The sequence below is a fragment of the Vicugna pacos genome, chromosome 18 (assembly GCF_048564905.1).
Source record: "Vicugna pacos chromosome 18, VicPac4, whole genome shotgun sequence".
NCBI classification, from domain to species: domain Eukaryota; kingdom Metazoa; phylum Chordata; class Mammalia; order Artiodactyla; family Camelidae; genus Vicugna; species Vicugna pacos.
Window position 1 is genome coordinate 46,512,652 of NC_133004.1, and position 11,847 is coordinate 46,524,498.

An 11,847-nucleotide genomic window follows, 5' to 3' on the forward strand; every position below is an offset into this window, starting at 1 on the left:
ACCCAGACCCTGCCGCCCACCCTCCAGCCCGTGCTCACAGCTGCCCCGGTCGGGGAGGGAGCTGGACAGACCATGACCCCTGTGGCCCCTCCACCTCTTCGCAGCCCTGCCCCACAAGCTGCAGCCTCTCAGAACCTCCAGGCCTCCGCACCTCCTGGCCCTGGCCTCTGCCGTGCCCTCCGCCAGGCGTGTCCGCTCCAGGACCCCTCTTCTGCAGTGAGCAAGCCCATCTCGTCCCATAAGGCCTGACTCCACCGCTACTTCTCAGAGGGAAGACGTGTCCGGGTTGGAAGTTCCACAGGCCCCCGGACCCCATGCTGACCGATCATGATCATGCTTTCTCAGTGAGGGTCCCCAGGACCCTCTGCATCCACCCCTGCGTGGGTCGGGCACGGAAGAGAAGCCCTTGTCTTCCCAGGGGTCAAGTTCAGCCCCACCAGTCAGTGCTGTGCAGCTTGGGCGGGGCCCTTGGCCTCTCTGAGCATTTGAACACTCTGCGTTTCACCTTCCCGGCAGCCTTCTGGGTCAGCAGTTAGTATCATCCCTGTGTTCCGCCTGGGGAAACCGAGTCTCAGAGCAAGGAAGCTCCCCCTCCTTCCCTTCCCGCCGGGCCGCCCACCAGTGCTTTCCGCGGGTGGGTTTTAATTAGGCCAGTTTGTAATTACCTAGCTAGTTAATAAAACTCGGGGGAGTTTTAATATTTTTTGCCTTATTTAAAAATTTCATCACTGCCTGCTAACACGGGGGAGAGAGGTCCTGGCAGAGTCGCCCGCGTGCCTGGCTCTGGGCTCAGGAGAGGTCTGGGAGGTCGGCTGGCCGAGAGGGGCACCGGGCAGCCCCCATGCCAGCCCATCCCAGGTGTCCCCACTCTGCCCTGATCAGCACCCCCATCTGGGTGATATCTCCCTGGGGACACCCTCCAGGGGTCTTGGGGTTCCTCCTTCACCCCTACAGGTCCTGCTGGCCTCCCCAGAGCGTGCCCAGAGGCAGAGTCCTGTGTCTGCCTGCCTTTTGGCGCAGATTCAGCATGCGCAGGGGTCTAGGGGCGTCTGGGCAGGTCCGCAGACCTGGTGGGGGTGGGGGCGGGCCAGGATTTGGCAGCCAAGGTGGGCGTGGCCAGGCAAGGAGGCCTGCGCAGCAGGGCTGGCCTGGGCTGTCCTCCTGTCTGCCAGCTCCCGCTTCACCTCCCACCCTTCCTCTGGTCCATCCTCTGGAATTTGCTGAGGACCTGTTCTGTGCTGGGGCTGCAGGTGCCGGCGTGGGTCCCTCACTCCGCCTGTGGGCTACCACTCTCGCCCAGGTGTTTGGCGGATGGCATCTGTTATCCTGGACTCGAACGTCAAGGTGAGCTCATGCGAAGCTCACTTTTCTGGCTTCCTGTGAAACACTGGCGGACCCAGCGGGTGATGGTAAGCTGGTGCCGAGCGGCGGCTGCTGGGTGCTGGTCTTGGTTTGGAAGCACCTCCCATTGTAGCAGGGCCCTGCCTGGCCTAGTCCCCGCAGCTCTTGGGGCCTCAGTGTGGAGCCACCCCTCAAATCCTGGGGCCGCACACTCCTTCCCCCACAAGTCGGCAGCAGGCACTGGGCCCAGAGCAGCAGGGACCCTGACCTGCAAGCAGACCCGTGAACGGTGCTCAGAGGATGGCCTGGCCCGGTAAAGGGCCCCCTCCGTCCTCTGCCCCTGCCCACCCGACTCAGGCTGACAGGCTGGGCCAGGGCAGCACAAGCTCAGCCCTCAGATCTCCGTGCAGCCCAGGGTTGGGGCAGTCATTCCTGGGCCAAGGACTGGTCTCAGCCGGTCTCGTGGAGGAGGCGGGGTGGGGTCCAGGAGGCCCAGGAGCTGGCGCGCCCAGGTCATTTTCTCGCCTTCCTGGGAACGCTGTCCGTCCAAGCCTCAGCCCGGGCGCTGACAGATTGACGTAGCAGGTTAATAAGGGCTTTCCCTTCCTCTGAAAGGCTAATTAAATATTAATCGGCCTGGTGAGGTCAGCAGAAATCGCCTGGTGGCAGCAGAGAGAGCTATGTTTAATTAATTCTCCCAAGGAGGGCCTGGCCAAGGGGCCCATGCGCCCCCAGCTGCCTCCACACCTGCCTGGCCACTGCTCCCTGGCCCTGCTGGGCACCCCAACGGCCCTCACCTTCCCGACACCCAGGAGGAGAGCCCTGCCCCACGTGGGCAATCGGCATACAGCTTCAGGAGGCCCGGGACTGGGGGGGGGGCGCCACCCCCCCATCCCCCCCACCACTGTCAGCCGTGTGCCAGCAGGCAGGGCCTTGGCAGGGGCTTCCTCCCCTCCTTCAGCCAAGGAGCTGCGAGACAATGGGGGATGGGGAGGGGGGCTGTGATGCGCAGAGCAGACCTGGTTGGGGCCGGCGGGGGTGGAGCCTGGTCTCTGCCTCTCCGACCACCATCTGGTTACTATCAGAGAAGGCCCCTGCCGCCAACCGTCACAGCCTGGGCAATCCGGGTCTGGGAGGGGCCAGGCTGCCTCTGAGACTCCCCTGAAGAGGCTCTGATGCTGCGGGGGTTGGTGCTCGGAGGTGCAGCGGGGTCCCCAGGCCAGCGCAGAGAGAAAATCAGGGCCTCTTATGGGCGGGGGCTCAATGTCAGCGCTTCAAGGGCGTTTAGGGGTCACCTCATCACCCCCCAGGCTTCCTTATGGAGGAAACAACTGAGGCCTGGATGGGAGGCTCGGTCGAGTGGGCTGGGGAGGAAGGAGGCTGTGGTCAGCTTGTCTGCCCGGTGCTGGGCCTGGGGACTGGGCCCAAGACCAAATGCCCCAGGACCGCAGGCGGGCCCGGGCACTGGCCTGCAGGGCGGCAGCTCCCCTGTCCGGACCCTGGATGTGACAGGGGGTCCTGCGGGAGATGTGGCAGGTGGCCAGCTCCTCCCCTGACCTCCGGCTTCAAGCCTTGCTCTGGGGCCTGGTGCTCCCCAGGGACACCACCCACCCCGGCTCAGGCACAACTTGGGGAGGGGGCTGGGACCCCTGCATCTGGGTCTCTGCTCCGGTCTCATGTTAATTTTTTATTTATTTGAAAGTGGGACTGGAAGCGGTTTCAGAGTGAGTCTAAAGTAATTGGGAGCTCCTGCTGACGGATCGCACTGGAGGGACGTGGGGATTATTTATTACCGAGTCGCTTGCCGGAAAGGTTAGAGGCTGAGAAGTAATTATTTTTCCTTCCTCGCTCCCCCTACCCATCCTCTCTGTTGGAAGGGATATTGGGCAGGGGAGGGCAGTGTGGAGGTCTGGGACCATGCCTCCCCAGCCCTGCCCCAGGGAGGCGGGCTGGCAGTAGGGCCTGTTCTAGGACGCTCTGGGGTCACGGAAGCCTCTGAGGGGCCACTGCTTCCTCTCTTTTGTTCCCTCCTTGGTGTAAGGTCCTCAGGAGGGGAAGGTGCTACCTCACTGTGTGCCCAGCCCTGTGTGGGGGTCTAGGGCACCCCAAGGCTCACTGTGGAGCCACACAGATACCCAAGGGCGTGGCCCAGGCAGCTGGTGCAGTAGGTGCAAAGGCCCTGGGGTGGGAGTGGGCGGGTAGCCTGCAGGATGGGCAGGAGACGGGACAAGAGAGGCCGGGCCTTGTCACTTCACCCTGAGGACTCCGGGCTTTCTTCTAAACGTTTTGAGAAACCATTAGAGGACTGGGAGTAGGAAACATCAGACCCATCCACCCATCTCACCTGGCCAGGGTGGGTTTTCAAAAGCACGGCACTCACCTCGTGCCCCTGCACCTGCCCAGCCTGGCCTAGCCTTGCACTCACTCCCACTGTCTCACCTCTGGGAAGCCGCCTTGGGCAGCCGTGGTCGAAGAGGAAACTGGCAGTAGCAAGGGGCAGACAGCCCAGCTTGACCAGCTTAGAAGAGGGAATTGGTTGCCTCCTAGAGCTGAAATGTCTGGGATAGATCACTTCAGGCCTGGCTTGATCCAGGGCTCAGATGTCAGCCAGTGGGTCCACATCTGGGTTCTGACTTTCCTGAAATGGGAATAGTCTGGGGATTTCCACTTCCATCCAAGATCAAGTAATAGGATTAGGTTCATCTTTTAAAAAAAAACACACACACATGCAAAATATAAGAAAGACTGATTTTCAAGACCCTGGACATCAGGCAGTGAAGGACAGAGATTCCAGAAAGATAGGGGAGAAATGAGGTGAGTCCTGCCATTGGGAGAATTTCTACACCATGAGGCAGAAAGAAAGAAGCCAGACGTGGCCTGGCAAACTCCCTGAGGCAGAGCCAAGAGTCTGGGGAGACCAAGGTGGAACTGGGAGGACAGTGCACCCAAAGGGGGCGAGAGTCAGAACTCTGAGCCCGTTCCTGCGTGCAGGTGGGGAAACTATCTAAGGCCTGGGAAGGAACCACCCAAAAGGGGAAGAGGACAGTGCCCGGTACTCGGACAGCACTGGGAGCATGCCCTTCCTGCCAGCAGACTCATCCTTCACAGGGACTTGGGAAGAATTTTCAGACAGGTCTTGCTTCGTCGTGGGGAACAGTTAGCACACAGCTCAGAGCTACTCCAGGTGCACAAAGTCAACAATAACAGCAAAGCCAGAAGGGGTCAGCTTTCCAGTAACTGAACTGCATTCCCAAACCAGAGCTCATATACATTTGCAGGAATACAAAAACATCCAGCAAGCAGCGAGGTGAAAGTCACAACGTCTGGCGTCTGACCGAAGATGATCAGGCATTAAAAAAGCAGAAACACACGGCCCACAACGAGGAGTGTACTCCGTTAACTAAAACTGACCCAGAACTGGCACAGATGTTAGAACAGGCATTAGGGTGAATGGACAAAACATTCAATCGGTTATTATAACTACTCTACCTGTTTGAAAGGCTAAGTAGAGACATGGAAGATGTGGGGAAAAAAGAGCAAATTGAAACTTCAGAGTTGAAAATGGCTGTGTCTCAGATGAAAAGTACACTTGATGGGATCAACAGCAAATTAGACACGGTAGAAGAAAAGATCAGGGAACTTGAAGGCACAGTAAGAGAAGTTACAGAGAATGAAAATGGAGCCAAGAATTTTAAAATGAAAAAGTCACCGGTTGTCTGTGAGACACTTTCCAGTGGCCCAACGTACATGTAGTCGGAGTTTCTGAAGGAAAAATGGGGAAGCAAAAATATTTGAAGAACTTTGGCTGAAAATTTACCAAATTTGATGAAAACTGTAAACTCACAGATAAAAACCCAAAATACTCCAAGTTTAAGAAACATGAGCCAAACTCCCGAGGCGCATCAGTCCGATGCTTAAAAGCCACGGTAAAGAGGAAAGCCTGAACAGCAGCCACGGAAAAAGGACACACGTTCAGAGGAACAGAATGGCAGCAGGCTTGTCGTGGAAGTAAACCAGCCGGGAGAGTGGGGCAGGGTCTCTAAAGCACTGAAAAACCCCTCAGTTGAGAATTCCATACCCAGCAAAAATACCTTTCAGAACTGAGGGTGAAACAGAGGCGTTTCCAGACGGACAACAGCCGAAAGATTCCACCACCCGCAGATCTGAACTACAAGAAATGCTAAAGGAGGCGCTTCCAGCAGAAGGAAAACAGTAACAGACAAACGCGGGCCGGCAGGAGGGCTGAGGCGCACTGGAGACGGCAGCCACGCCTTTCCGAGGCCTCGCAGCCTGCCGTCGCAAGCTCAGAAGACAAGACAAGCCTTTCTGGTGCTCAGCGTTTACATCTGCAAAATGAGCATGATCACACTGGCCTCCAAAGACGGTCGGTGGCTGCGCAGTGGAACATGGTTCAGCTGCAAAAAGGATGAAGTTCTGACACCTGCCACAGCGTGGGCCACCGTGGTGTCCACAGACACGTTGAGGACACCCTGCTGAGTGACGTGAGCAGACGCAAAAGGACACCTGGCGTAGGATTCCCTTCCTTCAAAGTGCCCGGAAGAGGCAAACCCACAGAGAGGAGTGGCGGTGGCCGGAGGCTGGAGGAGCAGGGCTGCGGAGCGGCTGTTGGTGGGCATGGGGGCCTTCTGTGAGGACCCCAGGCAGCAGCTGGGGGTGCCGCCAACAGAGGCTATTCACAGCTCCACCCCGCCTCACATGGACTGCTTCCCGTCACCCAGGGCCTCAGCTCTGTTCCCACGGCAATCCCACCTCCCTGTCTCAGGTGAGCAGTGAGGCTCAGAGAGGGCGAGTGGCCTGCCCAGGGCCACACAGGGAGGCTGGGATCCGAGCCTGGCTTCCCGATTCCTGTCCGGCTCTTTCTGTGTGCCGTCCACAGGGTAATGTACTTGTCCCCACAGGGCAAGGGGCTTTCAGTGTGTGAACCCGAATCCCCACGACCACAGCCACGGTGGGATGCGGGCAAGTCTGCTGACTGACGCGCGCCACTGAGGGCTGGTGCCACCCCGGGAGAGAGGTGTAACGAGGAAGTTGTTCTGGGAGGTGTGGCCGGACTGAGGGGAGGAAGCACTCAGGAGTCCTGCTCAGTGGCCGGGAGCAGCGGGAGGGCTGGGCCCAGGGCCGGGGACAGCGGGAGGGGCGCCGTGGTCTTCAGAGGAGGCCAGCCGAGCCGGGGTCACACGTGCTTCACCTCTGTCATCTCCCACCCCAAACCAGAGAGTGAGCTGGGGGTGAAGCCTGCTCCCCTCCTGGGCCCAGAGAGGGCAGAGAAGGGCGGAGCCTGGGCCCGAGTCCACAGCGCTCCCTCCACCCTGCTGCTTGCCTGGACCCCGCACGGGTCTCCCGGCCTCCCCTCGGCACCCTGCCTATCCTCCTTAGAGAGGGTCTTTTTAAAATGCCAACCAGACAACATCATTCAATGCCCCCTTAATCCTCCTGAAAGGCTCCCACGACTCCTAGAACAAGACCCTGACCCCCCGCCCAACATCATCCCCAAGGGTGTCAATCCATCATCCTCAGGGAATTTGCACATGCTGTTCCACCCACCAGAGATGCTTTTCCCTCCCTCTGCCCTCTCCTGGTCCTGGCTTAAGCTTGGGGAACCCTCCCCCGTCCAGGTTCCACTTTCCCGGGAAAGACCCTCCTAGCACGTTGCCCTCCCTCTGCGTGCCCCAAGGACGTTGGTGGGGCAGGAGCTGGGTCCCGTCTGTTCACCGATGTGCCTGCCCCCGCAGAGCACAGAGCCAGGGGGGAGGGGCCGCTTGCAGAGGGTGTGATGTGTGAGTGACCAGCACTGGGGAAGCAGGTGGCCGCTCACTCGCAGCAGCAGACATCAGAGGACTCTGCCTGCAGGCTGCCTGCCTCCGTGGGCACCCGGTGCCCCCACTGACCTTCCTCTGCTGCCAGAAGCTTCCTCCACTGATGACCAAATCTCCAGGTGGGCAGCGGGGCTCTGGGGACAGGGGGCTGGTGGCTGTGCTGCTCAGGCTGGGCCTACTGACCAGAGGCCTGCTGATCGGGGGAGGCCTGGCTCCGCCCTAGCCGGCCTGCTCCTCCTGGCCTCAGCTTCCCTGTCTGTACAGTGGGCGCGTCTGTGATCCTCACCTTGCCGGGCTGCACAGAGTCAGACCTGTGGAGGTGCACCTGCTTTGCAAACTATAAAGGGCTGTGCACGGGGCAGTACCACCGATGGGCCATAGCCCGTTTCTGAGGGTAGGCCACCTCCTACGCCCACTGCCACCGCCACTGAGCCCCGGGCAGCGAGCCCTTCGCACCCCTCCCAGCCCCTGCAACCCTGCTGCCGGGCCCCCGGGGGGGTGGAGGGAGGGCAGGAGGAGGGCCCGGCACCCCCCGCCCCGGAGCGCTGCCGCGGGCAGTGCTTGCGGGCGGCCTGCCCGGCCGGGCTGGCGGGGGCTGCAGGGCGCGCAGCTGTTGGCGGGGCAGCGTCATGAACCAGACACGGGAACTGTTTAACGACTGAGCCACACTAATGAATATTGGGCCAGATATTTTCGAGGCCTGTTCCGACTGATTACTTGGAGAGCTGAGTGCGTCTCCCAATTACCCAGGCAATTAGGCGACTAATTAAACACTTACCCTTCGCTTCATAAACAGGCACAAGCGGGTGGGAGCCTGGCTCGGGCGCCTGCGGGAAGCCGGCTGTCAGGGCCCCGGGCCGCGCACGCAGCGGGGACCTCGGCCCCCGCGGGATAGGAGTCCAGGCCTGTCCACGGGTCTGTCTGGACCCCCGGGGGCAGCGCCAGCCTTCCCGGTCTCTGTCCGGCGCCCCCGGCTCGGGAAGCCCTCTGGCCTGCCCTGGCCCGGGGACCTCAGCGTGCTGGCCGGGGCCTCCTGGTCTGGCCCTCAGCCCTGCCCCCTGGCCCAGGGCGCCTCTCCCTTCCCTGGCCTGCTGTTTGCTCCCCTGCAAAACCTGCTCTGATCTGCTCAGAGGAGCAATGCTAACAGGCCTCCCGCCTCTGGCCTCCACTCCCGGCTCCCAGCCAGAGGGACTTTTCTGGCAAATCTGCCCAGCCACGTCAGCTCTGGTGGTTATGAGAGTGGCCCTCACTGCTCTGCTGTTCCTCAGGGAGGGTGTCTGAATCCCCTCCCCTTGACCCGAGCTGGCTTGTGACGGCTCCGAGCCCCCGGGGATGCAGGAGTGATGTCTGTGTCTCCTGGGGCCAGGTCGGATGAGGCAGGCAGCTTCTGCCCTGCTTCCAGGCTGTTCTGCTTGAAGCTGAACACACGTATGCCCACACGCACAGGCCCCCACTCACACATGTACGCACACCCACAGTCGTGTCGGCCGCCAGCAGACCTGGCCCTCTGCTCTGTGGGACCCTCTACAGCGCTCCTCAGGGAGCTTCTCATTCATTTGTCCACAGGCCCGTCTCTCTTGCTGGATGGACCGTCGTAGCTGGACCCCAGACACTCCAAGGCTGAGCACTGCCCCCTCAAGAGGAAACTGCCCCCCAGGAAGACCCCAGGGAGGCTCACGTGGGCATCCATCCCAGCGGGAGACACCCAGGAGGAAGAGGGTGAGGCCTGCTACGTGCCGTGATGGCCCATCGCAGAGGCTTTCCAGGCGCTGCCGGGAGGCATTTGGTAGATGTGGCTGGCGCGGACGGGCAGCTGCCTTTCAGGCCAAGAGATTATTCTAGACCCCTGGTGGGCCAGGTCTCATCAGTTAAAAGCTTTAGAGCAGAAGAGAGGTTTTGTGCCGGGGAGTTCCGGCTGCCCTCCTGGAGGCCTGCCTGCAGACTGCAGGCTTGCCTGCCAGCCCGGCCTCACATCAGCCGATTCCTTGCGATACCTGTCCACCTGCCCGTCCATCTGGCTGGCATCCGTCTGCCTGCGTTAGACGCAAGGTAACCTGCACTGTCGCTGGTGGGCCCTGGCTGGCACAGTGCTCTGCTCTCCTTCACTTAACAAGTGTTTACTGAGCGCCTCCTGAATGCGGGGATCCACGCTTAGGACCGGAGCCTGTGGTCTGGGGTGGGGGAGGGGGGTGGAGACTTCTGCTGAATAATGAACTTGGACATCATGCAGAGCCACAGATGGGCCTGTGCTCTGAAGGAGGAGCCTGGAAGCCTGGAGAAAGGCTGATGAAAGGGATGGGGTAGGGCAGAGAGGTCAGGGAGGGCTTCCCTGAGGTGGTGACCTTGGGCAGAGCCCCGAAGGAAGGAGAGTGGGTGTGAACCAAGAGACAGTGGTAGACGCATGTGCAAAGTCCCTGTGGCAGGAGGGAGGGTGGGGCGGCCAGGGCAGTGAGGGACGCTGGCACACCGGCAGGGCAAAAGTCAGGGGTCAGGCCTCACCCTGTGGGCCTTAAATGTCGGCTGATGCTTCATGAGACTGGGTGTGCTTCCCAAGGATGGCTGCAACAGAATTTTCTGGAACTCTCCCCTCCCCTAGGATGAGAAGGGGTCTCCAGGAGGCGAGGAGAGGCAGGACGGGGACCAGCACCAGGGACCCGACTACACCGGTGTCCTGGGTGGCCAGCCAGAGCAAAGCCCTGCACACTGGGCGAGTGAAATCAACAGGAATGTCTCCTCCCCCAGCTCTGGGGGCCGGAAGTCCGAGAGCCGGGTGTGAGCAGGGCTGCGCCCTCCCTCAGGGCTCTAGGGGAGGGCCCTTCTGCCCCGTCCAGCCTCTGGGCATGGCCGACAGTTCCGGGTGGCCCTCGTCATGGCCGCATCCCTCCAACCTGTGCCTCCGACATCATCCGGCCCCTCCTGTGTGTCTGTGTCCAAATCCCCTTCTTACGAGGACACCAGTCCTTGGCCCGGGCCCTCCCCACCCCCGTGTGGCCCCATCTTAACTCATTACATCAGCAAAGACCTTCTTTCCAAGTAAGGCCTCATTCACAGGTAGCAGGACTAGGGTTCTGATGTATCTTTTGGGGGATATGATTCAGCCCCCAACAGCCACGCAGCAGCAGGCATCCTGGGCCCGGCCTCCCTGCACCTCTGTTTTCCCAACCCTGTAAGGCTGAGGGGAGTGGGCCCCCGCCCCTTCTTGAGAGTGCCAGGAGCCCTGATCCCAGCCTTGATTTCATGCTCAGCCTGGGGTCCCCAGCCTCTCCTGTCTCCAAACATCCGTCACTTGGATCCATACCTCCTCTCCTGGGTGCCCACCCCGCACACCAGCCCTGAGGGGGCTGCATACCCAGCTAGGAAAACTCAACCAGTCCCTTCCTGGAGGCCAAGTGAGGACTGGGTGATAGAATGGCCTCCCAAGGAGCCAGGGAACAGAGTGCTGATTGAGCAGGAACTCACTGCAGCCACTTCCTCCAGGAGGAACGCCTGGCTTTCCTCCACGCCTCCCTGACCCCTCGACATCCCCCCTCCACCCCCACCTTTCCATCTCCGTCCTGCCTGCAGGAGACAGTTCTGGACATCTTGTCCTGGCATCTGGGCCTCCAGCACGCCGGCCCTCAGCCCAAGTCCTCCAGCTTTCCTGCTTCCAGGCCTGCCCCCTGCCCAGATGCCTCCGTGAGCTGCCACAGAGGGTGCTGGGGCCCCATTGAAGAGCTCCCTGTCCTGGGGCCGTGCCAGACCTGTAGGTACTAAACACAGCAAGGAGGGAAGGAGGTGGGGAGTGCGGGCTGGTGTGAAAGGAGCATGAGGGTGAATGAATGAATGGTGAGTGAGGGGGGCGTGGATGAGACTGCGGGGCCAGCAGGCAGCGCAGGGCTGTTCCGAGAGCTGGGCCTCCCTGCAAATCCAGGTGACTCAGAAAGTCACTTCTCACCCTGAGCCTCAGTTTCCTCATCTCTAAAATGGGCAATATTGTCCTCACTTCAAGGGTCCTTATGACCTGGTGAGATGGTCCAGAAGGGGCTTGGCAGGGCCTGGTGCCGGGCCCTCGGGGACGTGAGACTCCAAGTCGCCCCTGAAATGGGAGAGGGGTCCGGCCATCCCGGGAGCCGAGGTCCAGGGCGGAAGGGAGGCGAGTGGGCCTGGTGCTGGGCCATCACTGGGGTGGGCATGGCCCCTGGGCCGCTACTCCTGACCGAGGTGCAACCCTGCCTTCATTTTTGGGTTGTGCTTCTGGTCCCTCTTGGGCTGGGGAGCATCTGGGGGCCCCGGCCAGGGCCAGCCCACAGGCCGGGCAGCCAGGAGTCCCAGGGACAGGCCCTGCCCAGCCCTGGGGGCCGGCGGAGGGACGTGAGGCCAGACAAAAGGCTCTGTGTCGGCCCGGGCACGGTGAGGCCGGTCTTTACAGTGGCCGGGAGTTTAAGAAAACAGGGGCCTTCCGTCCACGGGCGAGCGCGGCCGGCGGGGGACGCCCGGAGCTAATTAAATCTGCGCGGCCGGGGCCACAGAGGCCGATTGTGCAGCGAGAGGATGTTAATGTGCATTTTAAATATTTATTGTAACTGAGGTAGGTTATGAAAACAGACATTCCTCCTTTCAACACTCCGCGCGTCAGATTTAGGGCTTGTCTGGCCGCTGAGTGATTTCGCAGCAGCCGGCGAGGCTGGGA

The 11,847-nt window shown here is 60.9% G+C and overlaps 1 long non-coding RNA gene across 1 annotated transcript; it reads left to right on the top strand.

Annotated features, from left to right (window-relative positions):
• Window positions 1-1,203: 1,203 nt before the first annotated feature.
• LOC140686989 (uncharacterized) lies at window positions 1,204-10,315 on the top strand. Its single transcript, XR_012061001.1, has 3 exons — window positions 1,204-1,409; window positions 8,745-8,897; window positions 9,775-10,315. It is a non-coding gene; the product is annotated as an uncharacterized lncRNA (long non-coding RNA).
• The last annotated feature ends 1,532 nt before the right edge of the window (window positions 10,316-11,847 follow it).